The sequence below is a fragment of the Saimiri boliviensis genome, chromosome X (assembly GCF_048565385.1).
Source record: "Saimiri boliviensis isolate mSaiBol1 chromosome X, mSaiBol1.pri, whole genome shotgun sequence".
Classification (NCBI taxonomy): domain Eukaryota; kingdom Metazoa; phylum Chordata; class Mammalia; order Primates; family Cebidae; genus Saimiri; species Saimiri boliviensis.
Window position 1 is genome coordinate 2,940,285 of NC_133470.1, and position 22,690 is coordinate 2,962,974.

At 38.6% G+C, this 22,690-nt stretch overlaps 1 protein-coding gene across 4 annotated transcripts in view; it reads right to left on the minus strand.

Annotated features, from left to right (window-relative positions):
- The window catches only part of NLGN4X (neuroligin 4 X-linked), a 342,980-nt gene that overhangs the window by 233,955 nt on the left and 86,335 nt on the right, over positions 1-22,690 (minus strand). The window lies entirely within an intron of this gene.

Below are 22,690 nucleotides of genomic sequence, written 5' to 3' on the forward strand. Positions count from 1 at the left end.
ACAGAGAAAACTGAAGTCTTCCTTTCAAAGAGAAAAAAGAAACCATAGGTCTATCATCCACACTGTGATTCACATAAATTTGACAGATAATTATCATCAGCTATACTTTGTGTGTTGCTGTCTTTAGCAGCTTGGAAGACCCAAGTTGAAGACACAACCCTTGCCAGTCAATAGAATACTACTACCCATGCACAGAGAAAGTCAGCAAGTCACCCCATGAAACAGAAAAGGCTGGAAATCAGTGTGTGGGGCAGAGAGTCCACATTGTAGGCAGGAAGTACCCTTGAGGTCTGAGCTGGCAGAGAAACCATCCTAGAAGCAAGCTCAGTTGCACCCTTCCATTTTGATGCTTGATTTTGCCTTGTACATATTTCACTAGCTAAAAAGATTAATAGGTATCCAACATAATAGCATTTGCTCCAAAACATTAAATTCACCAATGTATGATTGCTTTTCAATAGGGGCTTCATTTGTCTTTACTTCTGAAATGTTTCTCTCTTTCCATTATCTGATAATAAACAATATGTTAGGGGTTTCATTTCTGTACCCAAAAGAACACTTTCCTTACTTCCTGGGTCTCATAACAGGGCAGGTGGGAACTGAAGAAATCAAAGCAAAATCATGTATCTATGTGCAAGTCAGACTCTTTTTTTTTAATAGTGAAATCTTAAAAAAAAAAAAAAAAAACTACTTTGGCTAAAATGCACAGTTTTCAATGTATATGCAAACTGTGGGGGAAAGAAAGATACCTTTTTTTTTGGGCAGAGTCTTGCTCTGTTGCTCAGGCTGCTGGAGTGCAGTGATATTATTACAGATCACTGAAGCCTGGCCATCCTGGGCTCAAGCGATCCTTCCACCCCAGCCTCCCTAGTAGCTGAGACTACAGGTACATGCCATCATACTCAGCTAACTTACTGATTTTTTTGTAGAGATGGGGGTCTTGCTATGTTGCCCAGGCTGGTCTCAAACTCCTGAGCTCAAGTGATTCTCCTTCCTCAGCCTCTCAAAATACCGGGATTACAGGCATCGGCCATCAGGTTTGGCTCCAAATCTTTAAAGTATTCCCCATGCCCCTTTTCTTTTTAAAAAATGCCTATCTTGATTGGATTTTCCCTCACTCCTTCATATAACAACGTTATATATTTTACCATTTTGGCATGCCACATGAAACCCTCTGAAACACAGAAAATCCTCCAATGTGAATGCAATTATTGTTGTTGCTATAAAAAAAAAGCCATCCATGGAGGTATAAAGCTTCCCTAAGGCAAACACAATTTCGACACCAACCTTTCCTTTTATTTTTAAGACTGTGTGCTTTAACTTTTTCCTATTAAAACTCTGTTGCTAGTAACATTAATTCTGTTTCATGCACTCACAATAAATCATTACAGGCCCACTTTCCTGCCTCTGCTATAAAACTGGCAACAATGATGTTAATTGTGCATGAAAAATATATTAAAACTGTAAATCATCTCTATTTTTGAGCAAGATGCAAGAAACAAATGTAAAGTAACAAATCAACTGCTGTTTCCTTTGCCCAAATTTGGCCAAAGGCCATTGTATTAAAAGCACAAAATTATAGCCCACTTTCATCAATTAGGTGTTATTCTTCGGCTCTTGAATCTAATCAAGAACATGTAAAATGTATCCCCAATCCCATGGTAGTGACCACTGATTAATTTTGTTAATAGTGGTGGGAGGCTCTTTTTATGGGGCATTCTTTATAGTATTCATATATGTGAACATTTTTGTGCCAACTGTATATAAAAGAACAAAAACATTTCTTTTTGATGCTTTCTTCTCACAATAATTATGCCATAGTATTGGTCACTTGCTAATGGCTAAATTCTGCTTTCTATTCCAAGCAATAGTAAGTAGATGTTTTCCTACAGAAGATGAAAAAATGATCTTTTATTTTTAAATATGCCTACGGATACTCCTTTAGAGTCTTGTCATGCCAATCGATTTCAGAGAATACCACCCATAAATAATATTTTGCAGCCTAACCTAGAAAGCAGAAACAAACATAAACTATATCTACCAACAGACTATTCATGTATTAAAAGAAAATTTGAGACAAAGGTCTCCTATCTTCCCTGTATATGTTACTCTCCCCTTCTTCAAGTGTTCCATGTCTTGATAAATTAGCATGGCATGCTAATCATCTGATAAACTAATCCGATGGTCAATTTGTTCCATATCTAATCCATTCTCACTTCTTTGATGGTTCTTGGAAGTGAGATGGCCACTGGCTAAATAAATAAGTCTTTAGTGGTCAGAAATTCAGGCAGTGTGCCAAGATAATGCAGGGGCCAACCACTCCTCTGCAGAATAAATCCTCTAGATGTCTGCTTAGGCCAAATCGAGCAAGTTAACAAATAACTGGCAGTGTTTGAGTCATTAATCTCAAAATGCAAATCAGAGCTTGTCACTTTGCTACTTAAAAATGTTCCTTCATAGGACTCCAGCTGTCAATAGGATAATTCCCAAACAGGATCAATGAGATAATACACGCACACCAACTTCTTCACTTTGGGGCACTTTGGGGATGGTCAAGAACTGTGCATTGTAGGACTTGTCCCTTTTCACTGTCCCATTGGCGCTGCATTGCAATTTGGTACCAATCTGCCTGCACAGGCATTTGATCAACAGCTCCACATTCTTCAGTGTTCCCCAAGCACAACAGTTTTCTCAGAGTCTCCTCCTCTATAGACTTCAATAGTCTACCTCATGTTCTCTCTACCTCAGTACTGTTCACATTAGGGGCCAGATCACGCTATGGGGTCAAGGCTATCCTATGCATTGTAAGACGTCGAGTGGCATCCCTATCCTCCACCCTTTAGTTCCCGGTAACACACTCCACACTCACAATGAAAAAAATGTCTTCCCACACTGCCAAATGTACCCTGGAAGCAAACTTGTCTCCTCCCCCAAGTTGACAACTACTAATATACACTAGGAATTAAAAATTGAGTAAGACAAAGCTTTGACTTAGAGCAGGGTTTCACGACATCAGCACTGTGGGCATTTGGTGGATGGATGATTATGTTTGTTTTGAGGGCTGTACTGCTCACTGTAGGATGTTTAGCAGCATCCTCTGCCTTCTAGATGCCAGGAGTACACACTGCCCAGATGAGTTAACCCAAAATATCTTCAGACATTGCTGATGCCCCCTTGCCCAGTTGAATCTAGAATCACCAAGTAAAAAATGATTACACATGCATATAGAGCCAAGTTTCTGAATCTCAAAACTACAGACATTTTGGACTAGATAATTCTCTGCTGTGACAGTCTTTCTTCTGCATTGTACAATGTTCAGCAGCATCTCTGGCCACCACCCACTCTATGTCAGTAGCACCTCCACAGTTGTGACAACCAACAAAATGTCTATACATTGTCAAATGTCCCTTACAGTGAATCCAAAATTGCTCTTAGTTAAGAACCTCTGCTCTGCCTGATAACATTCTTCCAAGTCTTCAGAATGCCATTGGAAATATCCCCACCACCACTAAACCCGTCTGAGAGCTCCAGATAGAGTTGGGTGCCCTGTCTTCCCCCCACAACTTGGACTCATCCCTCCTTTATTCATCTTTGCCCCAGTCCAGTATCGTTGTTCACTGTAGGTCCCCAAGGTAATGTCAATTCCTCAAGGCAGCCATTCAGACATGTGGATCAGTAGCTAGCACACTTGGCTCACTGAGTGATGAGGGGATGGTGTAAGTTCTTCTAAGATGGTAAAAATGAAGAGAGAGGGGCATTCATTGTGTCAAAAGCAGCAGTTGAGTTTTGAACATGTTAAATTGGAAATTTCTCTAAAGTGGTTCTGTTTGTATGGAGTCTGGGGAGCAACAGAGATTGAGACATAGAAACAGACCATCACCACAATCATTATTATCATCACCATAAATTACCATCACAATAATTGTTATCTTTGTTATCATCATCATGACCACCACATTCATCATTACCGTCATCATCACCATCATCTTCACCATCACCAAAATCACCATCATCATCATCACCACCATCATCACCATCATCACCATAACCATCAACATCATCATCATCATCACCATCATCATCATCATCTAGTAGTAGTAGTGTATAATTGTGTATGTTTATTCATCTTTTGATTGGTTGCATTCTTTAGTCACTGAGCTGACAGTGTTTTGTTTAAAGTGATTTGACTTTAAAGACCTACAGCTAATAAACACAGATACACTTTGCAATTATTTCATCTTGGAGCTCACTTCAAAAAGCTATCTTGCATAAGCCATATGGACCATGGTTTTAAAAACAGGATTTCATCATTTTTTCTAATTGGTTTTTAATGGCCAAAAGGAGTATCTGTTTATATTTGGTTTAAAAAGTATTTCATGTCCAATTTTCTGTTTCATGGCTATATACATATATGTTTGCCATCAATATCACCTCCAAGGCCACTAAAATGCAAATTGTTGGGACTTATCCCCAGATTTTATGAGTCACCAGAAGCCTAGATAGAGCCCAGGAATCTACATTTGGAAAAGGTTCATAACCAGTTTGAAAGCAATTGCTGTATGACATGGAACTTCTGTACTCTTCCATTAATGTCTATATGGTAACTGGAAGATCCTCACGTGACTTCATGAAGCTATTCCTTTACATCAGGGGTCAGAAAACTTTTTAAAATAAAGGATAAGATGGTACGTACTGTAGACTTTGCAGGCCATATGGTACCTTTTGCAATTACTCAACTTTGCCTTTGTAGTGTGAAAGCAGACAAAGCTAATACGTAAATAAATGGGTATACTTGAGTTCCATTAAAACCTTTGGCAAAAACAGACAGCAGTGTGATAGATTTGGTCTGTGGGTTATGCTATCTACCCTTACTTTCCACCTCTAAAAGGAGGTCAGACTCCCTTTTAGCTAAATACTCATCCTGGTTGAGCTTCTCAGCTTTCATAGGAGCACATCTGTCAATATTCTCCCTAGCCCGACTGATGACTGAAGGATGCTGCACTGCAATTAACTGACCATACAGTGACTACACTTCAAATGCTTGGCCGAGTACAAGACTTCAAATTCACTGTCATTTGGTTTCTTTAACAACACTTAGCTAAGAGAATCGATATTGATGTCAGACTCTAGACTTTGGCCTTGAACGTACTCCTCTCTCTGTCTGAAATGACTCTCCTCCCAGTAATTTGGTCAGTTACTGATTCTTCAAATTTCTCCTTAGTGCATTTTCATCCTCTCAGTCTGGGATACATGCTCCTCCCAGATGTTCTCATATCTTCGCAACTTGCTGTATCATTGCATTGATTACACTAAATGATGATTCCAGTTACTTGTACATTTTCCCCTGTGTGGTCTGCAAGGAAAGTGATGGGACGACATTTAGCAAAGTGGCCTCAGATCTAATTAGAATAGGTTCAATAAGTATTCACTGAGTGAATAAATAAATGAATAAACTACATGTTTGCTAATGTCTAGGGCCCATATGGAAGTAAATATTAACAAACAGTTCAATAACACTTAATGTCATAAGGATATTAGTGGTGCCTACTTGGACTTACAGAGCTGCACAAGAATTGAAGACCAGGTTTTATCACCAGCCTGAGAACTCATTCACAGCACAGTCTCACAAAGGAGTCCACTGAGCAGAAAGAGCAGGCTGACTAAGTAGGACCTCCTTTGCTTTTTGAAGAATTCCTTGAGAGAGAACTGGAAGCTCATTTGTCAGCCATTTGCCTAATGTTCTACAATGAAAGTCTTCCCAAACGTTCACCTCGCTAAAGGCTAAGGCTGAAATTTGTCCAAATTCATTTTCATGTTCACCAGATCAGCTCCCCAAATTGGCTTATCCTTCAGTAAACCTAACCTTTCAGTGAGAACTCTTAAAAGAGATGGCAGGCACAGCATGTTACACCCAGTCCTAAACAGCCTAATTCATTTGCAGTCACGTTTCCCATCTGGCATTAAATCTCAGGCTATCTCTGATTTTCCACCAGCTGACAGCTTCCAGACCCAGGAATGTCTCAGGAGGGTGACTCCCAACATATAACTGCCTGGATATTTCCTAACAGAAATAACCTCATCTGTTCCTGTCACTTTGTCTCTATATGTCACTAAGAGCTACAGCTGCTTACAAACCGACAACAGCAGCAACTAATACACAAGTTTTCTCATTTCCGAATGTCCAAGCTCCTCTTTTCAGCTGAAAAAAAGAAATATCCTACGTAAGGTTTTTCCCCCAAGTTCATCTTTTCCATGAAGCAGCCATGCCATTCTTTCTTGTTTGGTACTATTTGTAATATGAGCAATGACAATGGACATCAATGAGTTTTGCTTACCCAGCATTCAATTTTCCTCTGGGGAGCAATGCTACTTGCATCTACCCTAAGCCTACTGAACTTACCCAATCTGTTCCCGATTCTGGAGAGCACACATAACCCAAGGAGGCCCTATCAATCCAAGTGTCTCTTTCCATTGCATATACACACTGGTTGGCATGCAACTAAAATTAGGTCAATAAACGTAGTCGCCAGGCCAACGTGCTTCTCTGAGAAAAGGATGACATACTAGGAAATACTACTGACTGCCTAACATCACACAAAGACAGTCTCCCTGAGAAAGCCAAAAGAAGAAGAAACTTGGCACCAAAGTGCCAGGTTACTAAACGCAATGATTAGACCTGAGGACACCGTTTTCGAAACTAAATGCACTGCTACTAAATGGAGCCCAAAAATCTCTCATTTTCCCTTAAGTGAATTTAACCTGAATTGCTTTCACTTTCCAAGTAACTGTTTGTAAGTAATTAAGGATTGCAAAGTCTCAAAATATATATCCTCCCAATGGAGACATGATATCTATGTAGAAGTTGGGTTACAATCTGGCCTACTTTTGAAATCCATTGTCTTTTTTTTAGAGACAACGTCTTGCTCTGTCTCCCAGGCTCATAGCTGTCATGAGCTATGATTGTAGTGGTGCCATCATAGCTCACTGAAGCCTCAACATCCTGGCCTCAAGCAATTCTCCCACCTCAGCCTCCCAAGTAGCTGGGATTACAGGTGTGAGCTACTGTGCTCAGTTGAAATCCATGTTTTGCATATTATGCCACATTAGTTATTGACTGCTATGCAACAAATAACCACAAACTTAACAGCTTCAAGCAATGTATTTATTTTATGAGAGTTTCTGTGTATCAGGAGTCCAGCCACAACCTTAGCTGGGTCCACTGCTTTGAAGTCTCTCACTGATTAAAGTGTTGGCCTAAGCTGGGGTCTCATTTAAAGCTGAATGACTGAGAAAGACTTGCTTTCAAACTTCTGTGGTTGTTGGCAGGGTTCAATTCCCTGTGGACTGCTGGACTGAATGCCTCTGTTCCTTGCTGGTTGTTGTTTCAGAGGCAGCTCTGAGCTTCTTGCCATGTGCACCTGTTCAACATGGCTGCTCTTTCACCAAAGCATAGAAAGCAAGAATACAACAGAAAGGGTATACTAATAAGACACAATTGACATGCTTATGTAACATAATCATGGAATTGGTGTTCCGTTATCTCTATCATATTCCATGAGACAGAAGCAAATACTACGTCCCGCCTACACTCAAGGGGGGAGGGAGTTACACAAAGGCAGTGTCTTTTGCTTGGAAAACGCCGGCCTTGGGAGACTGGAATCCAAGACCTACTTCCCTGGTGAGCAGGGGAGAAACGAAAACGTGTCAGGAGAGCTTTGCCACAGACTGTGCAGTGGGTACTGAAAGAGGATTTTAGGAACCAAAATGCAGACATCACCTCTCTGGCATTCTTAGACAGTGTATGTACACAGAATATACCCAATCCAGGCTGCATTCATTTCCGGGGTTTTGTAACTAATTACCACAAACTTGGTGACTTGAAACAACAAGAATTTATTGTCTCACTGTTCTGAGGCAAAGTTCAAAATTAAGATGATTCCTTCTAGAGGCTATGAAGGAAAATCTATTTCATGCTTCTGTCTTGGATTGAGTTGTTCTGAGTTTCTGGTGGTTTCCAACAGCGCTCCCTGGCTTAGGGATAAATCACTTCAATCTTTGCTTCCATCCTCACATGATGTTCTTCCTGTTTCTGTCTTTGTTGTTGTGCCTCCTCTTATAAGGACACCAATCACATTGGGTTTAGAATCTTCCCTAACACAGTATAAACTCATCTTACCTTGATTACATTTGCAGAAACCTATTTCCAAATAAGGTGAAATTCCTAGGCACCAGGAGTTAAGACATCAACATATATATATATATATATATATATATATATATATATATATATGTATATGTATATATATATATATATATATGTATATGTATATATATATATACACACACACACACACACACACACACACACACACACATATATGTTTTTTGAGAGACACAATTCAACCATAACACAAGTCAACTCAAAATCCATATGCCAAGAGGAAACTTTACTACCTATGACAGGGCCTGTCAAAGTTTTTAAAACACTGATTCTAACCCATGCATGCTCTGCAGTCTTAAAATAACAATATCAAGCCAGGCGCGGTGGCTCAAGCCTGTAATCCTAGCACTTTGGGAGGCCGAGGCGGGTGGATCATGAGGTCGAGAGATCGAGACCATCCTGGTCAACATGGTGAAACTCCATCTCTACTAAAAATACAAAAAAATAGCTGGGCATGGTGGCACGTGCCTGTAATCTCAGCTACTCAGGAGGCTGACGCAGGAGAATTGCTTGAACCCAGGAGGCGGAGGTTGCGGTGAGCCGAGATCGTGTCATTGCACTCCAGCCTGGGTAACAAGAGCGAAACTCCGTCTCAAAAAAAAAAAAAAAAAAAAAAACAGTATCAAAGCTTAAAGAAATTGATTCCTCTAAAGCTAGGACCTTACAATACCTTCTCATAGCTACTCAAATTTAGAGAGTGATGGTGGTGATGATTCTGATGATATTTTTGATGATGATGATAAGTAACTACAAAACCTTAAGTTGAATAAAATGCAAGAGGAAGCTCATTTTATCCTAAGTCTTAGAATAAGCTTTCCCTAATGATGAGCTCAGTTATGTTCCAACCTATGAACTCCAATTAATTTCTTGGAAATTATTCCTTCTACATTCAAATTATAGCCCACTGCATTTAAAAACAGACAACCAGCTGCTTTCTCAATAAGTTTATAAGTTTATGTAGTTTCTCAACTATAAACCACTTGGTTTATTGGCCGTTCTATCACACTTGTATGCTGCCTTCCCTCCGTGTAACACCTAAGGGGCTTGGCATTTCAGGGAAACATGCAGTAAACAGGCTCTGGCTTGGCTGGTAATTGTTGTGCATTCAGCATTCAGTGGGAAAAACAGCTTCAGCAACAAATGGCTTTGCCTTGCTATATGCTGACAGTTTGTCATAGAAAGTGGAGGTAACCTATTTTCTTTTAATTTCTAAAGCATATTATAAAATATATTACTTTAATAATATTATAAAAACATATGACTTCCAGCTCACTATATATAAGACAAGAGTTTTCCAAAAAAAAAATTTCACATAAACTCTGGGTGTATTCATAACATATAACGTGATGCATGACAATAAATGCTGAGGAGGATGCTTGCAAAAACACTGAGGAGGATGCTTGCAAAAGACTACCTGGAAGGAACAGAATAACATGTTTTCTAAGACTTCCAAAGCTATATATTAGGAGAGGAAGGAAAACATTCAAAATTTCTTCAGTTCTGTTTGTAGAAGGTGCTCAGGTAAACATCACCAACCCTTTCTGATAATGAAGTGAAAAAGCTGCAAACGTCTCTAATGGTCAGGTTGGAAAAAAAAAAAAAAAAAAGCTGGATGGCCAGGCACTACAGGTTCATTCATTTGTTCTATGCATTCAAGTATACAATTCATTCTTTTATCTCAGAAATGTTCTGGGTCTTCAAAGGGTTTACCATCTACTGAAGAGGGCAGACTTGTAAAATTTAAAGTGCTGAAAGGTTAATGAACAGGGAAATACTGTATGGTAAAGGAGTTTTGGTTAAAGGACCCCAAAAGCTCCTTCTCCTTGGAAGATGTTATCATTCTGTGATTAAAGTGTAAGTTCATTCTATCATTTACATCCAGGTAAATTTCCAGTACAATATTCAATACACCAAAATTCCCTCCTCTAAACTAAAGCAAAAAAAATTATTAAATGGAAAGATCCTTATAGAATGTGCCATAGTGAAATATGTTCTCATCATTATCTGATTTTAGCTCAAAATGAAATAATTTGTTAACATTTTAATATTATTGGGAAAGCTGCAGTTACTTCTCTAAGGGTTTCTTCTTTATTTTTAAATTTAAACATTTTAGAAACATGCAAAATAATATTTCATATTAGTTATCTGGATTAGTACATTTTCAGTATAAAATTATGAAAGTACGTTACTAGATTAGAAATTTGGGGGAGCCTGAAAGCTTTTGCATTAATGATTTAAAGAGCAGGTGATAAAAAGTATATTTGAATTTGGTAAGACTGGGACCTCAAGTTCTTTAATTTAACTTTACTGTATAGTCTGCTAAGAAAAAAAATATGCATTAGAATTCATTTGGATGGAATTCTATTTATGAATCCTCCAATGTCACAATGTAACAACGTAAAAAATACCCAAGTAAGTACTTGGCATGTTAAATTACAACATCATTGCACCCTCCTCTGGTTTTTTCATAATTTTATCTCTCCCTTCTCCCCAGTTTTGCATCTTTTATGTCTCTGTGCAGCTAAAGAAGCAATAAACAAGAGCCTAAGTTTTAGGAACTGTAGACAGCATTTCCTCACTGTTCAACCAGTGTGTGTTTGTTTCCACTCTGCATATTCATCTCAAGACTGGATGAAAACCTTTCTATAAAGGGTCCTCCACAGAAAACATCGACTTTCAGATTTACCTCCATTTTCTTTTCCCTGAAATCCTAAAGCAGTCACTGAAGACTTTGTGCTTTTTATGAAACGTTGGTTTAGTTGGGTCACATATCAATGGGGCTTTCCCACTCACTTTCCCAGCAGCAGGGTTAGATCTCTCCAGATACCCACTTAGACTCACCTAAGGCCTTGTATATGCTAACTGTAAATAATGATTTATTTATTAATAATTTTTAAATGAGTTACCTAAAATGTCTCTAAAGCAAATAAGGAATGGAAAAGAGAAGAAAATACCCAAAGAGTGTAGACTGGGATTAGGAGATCAGTAGAGTTATTGGTCTGACTGGAGGCTAAAGTCCATATGTGACAGGCAAATGGGATGGTAGCTGAATATTAGATGTTCCTTCTTGAGTGAATGACTGATTATGTCATAAGAGACAGAGAAGAGAATAGAATGTAGCTAAAGACATCCATTTTAAGGAAAAAGAAAAGGAGTGTTCAAGAACCTACAATTTTTATATCTAGTTGAAACCGTCCAGAAGAGCTCCTTGCCTGAGATAAATCAGTACCTGCTGCATTCTTTCTTTCTGATGGCAACAGCCACTTTCCCTGAGGCAAACTTGAGGATCTTGCAGACAACATGCATAGTAGACCAAGAGATGTCTGGCTTGAAAGAGACTTCGGTATGTTTGGGGTTTCAGAGGGGAAGAGGATATAGTTCAGATGTTTTATAACTTGGTATTTCCCAGAAAATTTTAACATATTTGATCTTAACTAACTTGTGGGTATTTCTCCTATGGGCTTTCCTTCAGCACCATTCACACACACACACACACACACACACACACACACACACACACACATACCACATCACAGACCAACACCTACCTTCACCATGAAAAGCCATCATCAGATATATAAACTCTAACAAGGAAATGTTGCTCTTTTATTTTTTAGATCCAGGGTCTCACTATGCCACCCAGGCTGGACTGCAACGCTGTGATCTCGGCTCACCACAGCCTTGATCTCCCAGGCTCAAGCGATATTCCCGCCTCAGCCCCTCAAGTAGCTGGGACTACAGGCCAGTGCCACCATGCCCAGCTAACGTTTTTTTTCTGGTAGGGATAGGGTTTTTTCATTGTTACCCAGGCTAGTCTAAACTCCTGGGCTCAAGCAATCCACCCACCTAGACCTCCCAAAGTGCTAGGATTACAGGAACAAGCCACTACTTTCTAATTTTTGGAAACTTGGACATGCTTCTCCGAACCTCGATGTAGAATATTAGATTGAAATAATAAGATGGAGACTACACTGTCTCCTCTTTGTTTTATTTTATCAGTTGCTATTCCATGAATAGATCACTCTTTTGGAGTCTTACCCTCTGGATCCTTTGCCTTTAAGCTGACTGTGTGATTTAGGTAGGTCTTATTTATTTATTTATTGAGAGTGGATGTTTTTGATCTCACAAACTCTCTGTGGTTCTCAAATCTGTACCTCACAACTTCTTGATATCTGTTTGTTTTCACTGCAGTTTGGTTATAATTGTACCAAGGAAAGGGATGCTTAAACATAAAGACAGGATGATCACTAACTCATTATGAAAACAGCCTAGTTTAGGAGAACCAAAAAACAGTCTAGGATGTTTGGACCTACTCTCAACAATGGCTTCCAATACCCCATTCAGGCAAAGAATCTTTCAGTGAAAGATAAAGTCATGGGATTAACATTCAATTAACATGACATTAAAGTCCTAATATGCACTAATCTTTTCGATTTTATAATTATTTCTTATATAGTTGCTTACTCCCAAATCATTATAATTCTAAAAAAATTCATAGGATCTACAATCAAATTACTCTTATTTTAAATAGCTGAGGACACTAAATATTTAAAAGGTTAAATGACTTGGCTAGGTTGGGTGTGGTGACTCATGCCTGTGAGCCCAGCACTTTGGGTGGCCGAGGCAGGTGGATCACCTGAGGTCAGGAGTTTGAGACCAGAATGGCCAACATCTCTACTAAAAAATACAAAAATTAGCCAGGTGTGATAGTGGGCACCTATAGTCCCAGGTACTCTGGAGGCTGAGACAGGAGAATCACTTGAACCTGGGAGGTGGAGGCTGTGGTGAGTGGAGATTGCACCACTGCACTCCAGCCTGAGTGACACAACCAGAATGTCTCAAACATAAAAATAAAATTAAAAAATAAATAATAAAAATAAAGAGCTTGGCTAAAATATGAAAAATAACGGTGTCCAAACAAGCAATATTAATTGACAACAAATAAGACTACAACATCTTATGAAGTAAGACACTACAAATAATGAGCTAATTGTTTTAAATGGTCAAATATTCCAGTGGACTAGTGGTACCTAAAGTTTCTATCTCTGACAACTTCTAGAAAAATTTCTTATAATATGCACTATGTGAAAATTTGATTTTTAATATATTCTAGGTAATCTGTATTTGTTCAAATTACGACAAGAATCTAAATTGCAAATTGAATTGAATTAAAATTCATGTACTGGAAGATTGTGTACATAAGGGAAATGGTCTTTGGTAGAAAAAGCTATTTCTTAATTATTCAAATAGGCATAATTCATACTACCAAATAGTATTATTCCAAACGTGTAATTTCTAAACCCTCAATAAGATTATTACTCAGTATTCAAATTGTTGAAAGCTTTTTGAGCTGGGGGAGAGACACATGCTATCACAAATCCACTCCAGTTTAACTCTGCTTACAAAAACTACTAAATACTTTTCAATTAATCTGTGTCAGGGAAGTATTTATTTAATAATGTTTCATAATTATCTTTACCTATAAGCTATATCTACACAATGTCAAACATCCAACTAACAGATGAAAACTGGAGTAATTTAATTATTTTCACCTAGTTGCCTGTTGATGTGGATTGGTTAAAACATCTGTCTCACTGTATTAACATAGTTTTCCTTTTTCACCTATTATTTTGTGACTATATCCATACAGTTGGACTTTGTGTATCTAGATGAGAGAAATAAAATTAATTTCTCTTTAATCTCACACACAAAGTGTAGTGTTACTGCCTTTTGACGGTTTAAGGGACTTTTCCAAAAAGTTAATTCTAATCCTTTCCTGGTGATTAATTTCGCGAATTCACATACGCTCAAAATCCTTTTGACAACACAGGCTCAAAAGGACTAAAGTTAGGAATACAACAGAATGATAATAGTTGGCTGGTTTTCAAAATCTTGTTCCTTCCAAAATTCCCTTTTATTAAAACCACACTAGAAACCGCCAGAAATGATGGGCTGTTAGTCTTACTTCTTAAGATTACCTCTGCACTACTACAATAGTTATGTCACAGATGACCAAAATTTATTATGCCTGGATTAATATACATAGCAGACTCACTATGCACATGCAACTTTGCTGAAATTTTGGGGTTCTCTGTTCTGTTATTAACGATGTTACACTAACATCAGATTATAGGGCGCTTGTATGTGCTGACTACTAAGCACTTTATATGGATTAAAACCTTAAACCTCTCAGCCACCTCTATTTTAGACACAAGGACACTGTGGCCCATGCAAGCTGAGTCACTTGCCCGTAATGACTGATCTGCTAAGGGGATAAACTGGCATTCCAACTCCAGCTAACAAGTTTTGGCTGGAGGAGTAAACAAGGTGTACCCTGAAAAGGTCAGAGAACCACTTTGCCCAGAAGAGACCACAGCTTAAGGTATAGCCAGAAGGACTGGGGAGCCCAGAGGATTTTGTCAGCAGTGTTTGTAAGTAGGAAAATAAGACATATAAAGGTACAGCCACCCTCTTGAGTGAAACTCTATGAAGACAGATGAGGAAAGAACAATTCGGGTATTTTGTTATATGTCATTCAAAGCCATCTACTCTGGAAATCTGTTATAGCTGCCTGAAAAAAATTTTAATGACCTTTTAGTACCTTTCTGTGTCAAAACAGTATTATCTTTTGAATATGCCATTTAGGACAATTTGCCATGAGGCAATATTAACATGATAGAAAATGTCAAATTTGCAAAATGTCACTGGGCATGGTGGCTCACACCTGTAATCCCAGAACTCTGGAGTCTGAGACAGGAGGATCACTTGAGTCTAGCATTCCAGACCAGCCTGAGAAAAATAGGAAGACTCTAGCTCTTTGAAAAAAAAATTAAAAATTAGCCAGTCATTGTGCCTGAAAGTTGTAATGTAAATCTAATAGAGGATTTTTTTCATTGTCTCTTTTTTTAAAAATCTACCACCATTTTCTAATTTGCAGACACCTGGACATGCTTCTTCTCTGAACCTCAATATAGTAGTCTCAGCCTGAGTTCCAGATACTCAGGAAGCTGAGGTTGGAAGATCACTTATGCCCAGAATTTTGGAGCTGCAGTGAGCTATAACTGTGCCACTGCACTACAGCCTAGGCCACAGTGCAAGACCCCACTCAGAGACAGGGTACCTATCTCTCAAATTTTTAAAAAAGAAATTTTTTAAAAAATCTGAAAAACATCTGCCCTAAAACAAGAATCGATGTGGTCTCCTTGGCACGCAGAGCGAGGTAGAAAGCTCTAAGTGCCGAAGACTGTTTTCGACTAGCAATTCTAGGAAGTAGAATCCCAGAATGGAGAGGTCAGAAGGCTCGAAACAAACAACTTCAGCGACTCTGAACTTTGTTTTCAGAGTAACTTCATTATGAATTTCAGAAAATATTAAAGGATGATAAAACTCTTCCTTAGTTTTCTACTACCACTGTGACAAATCTCCACAAACTTAGTAAGGTTGGAACAGTACACATTTATTCTTTTCCAGTTCTAAGGTCAGAGTTTCTTCCATGGGGCTAGAATCAAGTTATCAGCAGGGCTGTCAGTCTCCTTTCTGGAAGCTCTAAGGAAGAATCAATTTCCCCGTCTTTTCTGGCTTCTAGAGGCTGCCGTCTGTATTCCTTTCTCCTGGCTCTCTCATACTCAAAGCCAGCAATGTCTGGGTATCTCTTTCTCGTTCTGCTTTACACCAACTCTGATCTCCTCTTGGGCCTTCTGCATCCACCTTGGAGGGTCTCTGTTAATATACTGTGCTCAACCAGATAATCCAGGATAGATTCTCCCTATTGGAAGGTCTGCTGATTAGCCAACATGATTCCATTTGCTACCTTAATTCCCCTTTGCCATTTGAAGTCATTACTTGAGGCAGAGCATTGAAGAAGTCAGGTGCCATGCCTGGTAACCTACTTCCAGGTTCCAGGAATGGTGTCGGGTGGGGGGAACTTGCATGCCTCTCAGGGACCATGACTCTTCTGCCTACAAGTACCTACCTCTCAAAATTGGGAATGCTTGTATCTCTTGCAATCTCAGCCTCTAAGGCATGCCTGGCATATTATCGATGCTCAAAAATATTTTGGACAGTGAAGTGAAGTAGTGCCTGCTCATTCCAGACATCCTCTGGTGAGAACTGTCCTTCGCCCCCTGCCAACTGGTATACCCAAGAACAGCCCAGTTTTATCTCTTCTTACTCCTGAGTCAACTAGGCCAATTAAAACCCTGCCCTGGGCTTTTTAGTATTGAATTATGGAACTCTGTCCCTCACTGGTGGTACTGAGAAAAACAAAATGCAACTAACAAAAACTGCAGAGAACCCTCTTACTGCCATTTAAAGCAAGCCTATTTCCAGAAAGAAGCAAAGAACCAGACCCGAAGATTGGTAATGTCCTTGGATTAACTGCTTCCAGCTGCATCCCTGCCATTCTCCCAATCTAATTTCTCAACTTGTGCAATAAGTTCAGATATCCCACAGCCCTTCTAATAATTTTCCATTTTTTTGCTCAAAGCCAGATTGGGGCCAGGTTGCTTTCTGCCATTTGGAAACAAAACCTCTTGACTAATGCAGAACGCCAAAAAAGTTTGTAAGATTTTCAGAAAAGATGGGGGCTAATCAAGGATGAAAACCATGTCGTAAATTATATCTTGAATTAGATCCAGTGTTGTCTATAAGAGAAGTGAACGCATTATTTTGTAAAATCACTAGCAAAGCCAGCTAACTTTCCAGCTCCTTTCCCTGTGGTTCTCCTGCCACCCTTTCATCTTCGGTAGCTTGTCTACCCTAGAGAATGCTACAGTCAGAAACTGCGGATAACATAAAAATGTTTATGAGCTCAGTGCAATGGCTTATGATGGTAATTCCAGCATTTGGGAAGGCTAAGGTAGGAGAATCACTTGAGCCCAAGACCAGCCGGAGCAACGTAGTGACACACCATCTCTACAAAAAATAAAAAGATTAGCCAGGTATGTTGGAGTGCACCTGTAGTCCCAGCTACTCAAGAAACTAAGATAGAAGGATCTCTTGAGCCCAGAAGGTTGGGGCTGCAGTGAGGTATGATTGCACCACTGCACTTCAGCCTGGGTGACAGAGGCAGACCCTGTCTCTAAAAACAACAACAACAACAATAACAATAACTTTTATGTTATGGCTCTGCAAGAAACAGCCCATGCTAAAGCAGAGCTTCTGTTACCATTCCACACTTAACACCCAGGTAGTAACAACAGCAACGATTGGCACCAAGCTGCTTAACAAACATAGATTTGTGTGTTCAAATGTTCCATTCATCAGACGCTTTAATAGATGAATGTCTTCCATAGCCCATATATTCTTCAAAGCACAGCACAACCATTTACAACTTCCATCAAGTTTTTCTCAAAAAATAGCTTGTCCCTGAGCTGTCACAGAGCTTTATTTGTTCCCTGACTAGAATGCTCTGGCTTATTATCTACCTCTAGGTTTACTAATTAATTGTACAAATTCCTGCAGATCATTGTCCATGCCACATCTGTTTATATTTCATCACAAAGCTCCAGACTTTCACAGAATAAGTCCTCAATCAATAATCATGGCAAGCTCACTTAAGTCACAGTATTCAAAGTGTCAGGGGAAAAGATGATAGGGACACCTTGCATTCAATTATCTGTTCTTTTTTAATATTTTCCTTTTCCAATTGTATTGCTAGCAAAGAATAATCCCAGAATTTCACTTTTCTAGAAATCATAATGGCATTTTCTGTTATGCTACAATGAAAATACAATGATGATGACTTCTTTTTCTTTTTCTTTTTCTTTATTTATTTTGAGAGACAGTCTCACTTTGTCACCCAGGCTAGAGTACAGGGGCATGATCTTGGCTCGCTGCAACCTCCCTCTGCCACTTGAATTCAAGTGACTCTCCTGCTTAGCCTCCTGAGTATCTGAGATTACAGGCACATGCCACCATGCCCAGCTAATTTTTTGTAATTTTTAGTAAAGACGGGTTTTCACCATATTGGCCGGGCTGGTCAGGAATTCCTGACCTCAAGTGATCCACCTGCCATGATCGCCCAAAGTGCTGGGATTAGAGGCATGAGCCACCGTGCCTGGGCGATAATGACTTTCATTTATATTTTTCTTTAATTCTCAGTGTTTTTAGTCCCATGACAAAGAATGGAAGGGCTTCTCACCCCAAAATCTTTCCAGCTACTCAGGAGGCTGAGGCAGGAGAACTGCCTGAACCCAGGAGGCAGAGGTTGCGGTGAGCCGAGATCACGCCATTGCACTCCAGCCTGGGTAACAAGAGCGAAACTCCGTCTCAAAAAAAAAAAAAAAAAAAAGAAAGACCTTAAGATGTATGTCCAAGGATACAGAGGGAAAGCACAGGGGTATGTCACTCAAGAAGTGGTTCCTTGGCTCTGTCCATTCCCCAAGGCACCCTGGACTCGCTTGTGGCTCCTTCTCCTTCAGACTTTATATTTAATATGACATCTTGTCTGAGCAACTTCTTAAAAATGTGTCTTTTATTTTTCCCTTACTTTTAACCTTACTTCTAAACAATATCAAGGGTTCTCACTAAAAACCTGAAGTGTTTCCATAGCTCGTCTTTCTGTGTTCAGTCTCCTTGGTGGCCAAGAGGAATCACGAATTGTAGTGCCATCCCCTCATGTATGAACTGGTGTGGACTTGAGATTTGAACTACTCAGTTTGACTTTCATAATTTGTGTTTAATCAAACTACCAAGCCATATTCTTCATTGCTTCCTTGAAATAGTCACTCAGTCACTCTATCTCTGCTTTCTTTCTCTCTCTCGGATACACACACACACACACACACACACACACACACACACACTCATGCAGATTCAGTCCCCAACTGTTCCTTGTCAACAATGAATGGCCCATGTGTCCTACTAGAGGCTTGACTGATTTTGAACTTATTTGAGCACCCATCGAAAGGTTAAATATGCAATTCGAGTTAACTAATTAGCCTGTCATCTAGACACCAAAGAGAAATTAATAACCTATGAAAATTTAAATAAAGAAATCTGTAAGGTAGGAAATAGTTATAAAGACCCAAGCCTAAGTTTAGTAGAGCTTGATGACAATTTAAAGGAAAAGACTCACCTTCAGCAAAACCTGATTTATTTTAAAGGGGATTAGAAAAAGTATTGCTTTCTACAGAAAAATAAATATGTTTCTTAAACTATTGTACTACAAAGAAATTTCTAACAGTTTTCCTCACACAAGTTATTTCTTAAATTTAAGGATACTTCTAAAATAATGTCTACTTTGTATTTTTAATACACCTACACATTTTATGAAAGTAGATGGCCGGGCGCGGTGGCTCAAGCCTGTAATCCCAGCACTTTGGGAGGCCGAGGCGGGTGGATCACGAGGTCAAGAGATCGAGACCAGCCTGGTCAACATGGTGAAACCCCGTCTCTACTAAAAATACAAAAAATTAGCTGGGCATGGTGGCGTGTGCCTGTAATCCCAGCTACTCAGGAGGCTGAGGCAGGAGAATTGCCTGAACCCAGGAGGCGGAGGTTGCGGTGAGCTGAGATCGTGCCATTGCACTCCAGCCTGGGTTAACAAGAGTGAAACTCCGTCTCAAAAAAAAAAAAAAAAAAAAAAAAGAAAGTAGAAACAGAAATTTGAGCCAATCTGATCAAGGCAGAAAGACAAAAGACAAAGCTAAACAAAAAAAGTAGATTTTTTTGTTTACTTGTAACAAAGTACAGAAATTTTTTTGTAACCAAAAAAGATTTTTTTTGTAACAAAGACAAAGCTAAACAAAAAAAGTAGATTTTTTGTTTGTTTGTTTACTTGTAACAAAGTACAAAAAAAGTTTTTTGTAACAAAAAGATCTACTTTTTAATATGGCTTTGTCTTTCTGCCTTCATCAGATTGGTCAGAATAGAATTCTGAATTTCAAATAATAATATTGCTATCTATCCTGGTAAATAAAAGTAAAAGCATTGATATGAATTGAGATACTGCCTAACAGAAGGCCTTTGGAGAGAATCAGCATGTTGCCAACATTTCAATGTGGTGTTATGGATGCGGAGTTCACTAATTTAGTGAATAAACAGTAATTAAATACCTAAAGCTCTGCATTGGTTCTTAGGTTGATAGAGTTAAGAAAACAAGCAAGCAAACAAAAAAAACTCCTAATCCAATAGCCCAAAAACCTGTGGTTTGTACAAATATGCAGGGCTGTAGCTTTGAACTCTTACCAGCAAAATTCTGAAGTTTATACATCCTGGGGAGACTGATTCTACCTTTTCAGTCACTATTACATTTCTGATTCCCTTGTTAAGATCACATACACATATTGCTTCAAAAAGCCTAAAGAACTAAACAAGTAGAAATAGGTTTATTATGAAGTTTGGATTACTCTTCCACTGAATGGCATTTTTCACATATTTCTATTCCCCAAGTTACAATTCAGTACTGAATCACAATGAAATGGCCACACTGTTTGTGGTCTCCATTCACATAATTGTACATGTAATGCTCTACAGTCAGGGAGGCTACTGAGTTTTTTTCATGGGTGGTCTCATTCTGTCCAACATCCTATGTGAGAAGACATTCTATCTGAAGTGCATTCATTGTTGCCAAGGCTAGCTCTATAATATCACCAGCTCCTAGACTCTAGCATATCCAAAGTATTATGAAAGCAATTTTAATCCTTTGTCCTGTTTGGGCAGGGGGGGTTCTCACTATTTTTGTCTTACTTCCTTTTTAGTTTTTGTTTGAATAGTTCATTATGAGAAAGACCTCGACCCAGGTGGCTTCTCAGATGAGAACCCTAATTGCTTTTGAGAGCTCTTATTCATCTCACACACACGTACAAAGCGGGACTGTTAGGCACAGAGACAGCTCAGAACACCCCATGAAAGTACAGCGTCCAAATGTCAGTTTAACTCCTTGAATCACATTCAGACCTGGACTTTATGAGATAATTGTGAGGTCTGTCACCATAACGACAAGGGCAATATGCCAGAAACCACTAATATAATGAAGCACAGTCCTTTAATTTCTTTCTCTGGGCTGTTCTTTGTAGTCTTAATGACAATTTGTAATCTCAATGACACACAACCCTGGTCTGGTTTTTCATGACACTCTACTTAGACTATTTGGCATTAACATGAAGAAAGAGTAATCTGATAGATGCAATACAATTTTGGAGATCACTGAATTAATGTACTTGTTTATTTAATATTTTCAGCGAAATCTTACTGAAAAATGTTTGCAGGAATTGAAGTTTAAAAAAAAAAAAGAAGAAGAGAGGAAAAAAATTATCCATAAAAGAAATTTATCACACTTCCCACAAAGAACTTTATACAAAGGACACACTCTAGTTTCTACATTAGATAAGTCTATCATTCCCACAAATGACTTCCTTTCTTTCCACTTATATTTTATTCTCTGTTGTTCTTTCTCCTCATCTAAAAATAGCATATGGGAATGCTAACTGGGAAATGCAACACCACTGTGGCGTAACTTTAGTCGGGTTATTCTTCCTAGGAAATCTGAACTTGAAATCTTTTATGGACATAAAGCTATTCATGTTTTGCTAAAATTAGGTTAATATATTAAATGTTATTGTGTCTACAGACTTTCATTGTTGTTTTATAGAAATAAAGGAAATTTTTAAAAATACAGATACATTCATCTCTAATGTAGCTAATGATCTGATTATATTTTGTCATTTGATTGCAGCAAATATTGGAAGAAAACAAGATCTAAATTTACATTAAGAAAATGGATTCTAAGCAATGAAATCCAACCATTGTATGAACTATCCCTTGCTTGTATATTTAAAAATCAAGTTTTTCTTTGAAAACTCAAGGCCAGGTGCAGTGGCTCATGCCTGTAATCTGAGCACTTTGGGAGGCCAAGGTGGGCAGATCACCTAAGGTCAGCAGGTCAAGACCAGCCTGGCTAACATGGTGAAACTCCATCTCTATTAAAAATACAAAAAATAGCCAGGCGTGCTGGCACGCGCCTGTAATCCCAGCTACTCGGGAGGCTGGGACAGGAGAATCTCTTGAACCTGGGAGGCGGAGGTTGCAGTGAGCCGAGATCACGCCATTGCACTCCAACTTGGGCAACAAGAGCAAAACTTCATCTCAAAAAAAAAAAAAAAAGAAAAAGAAAGAAAAGAAAACTTTAAAAAGGTGCTAATATCTTAAGTCATTAAGGCAGAAAAAAACATTTTCACTATCTTTCAGTTTGCTAACCGGAGCATAACAGTCTACTTAAAATTCTGTTCTTTTCTATAGACTTATTCCTTTACAGATGATTCAGGTATAACATGCAACATTATATGCTCATATTTATTTTCATCTGCAAATAAGCATTATAAAACGTTAAGAAGTCAAAATATGAAAATAATTAAAGTCATTATTTACAGTTTTGTCTATCCAGTAGATGGCCCAATATATAAAAGTGGAACACGTGGTAAGTTGTTGCAAGAATTGCATTATGAATATGAAAAATTAATTAAAATA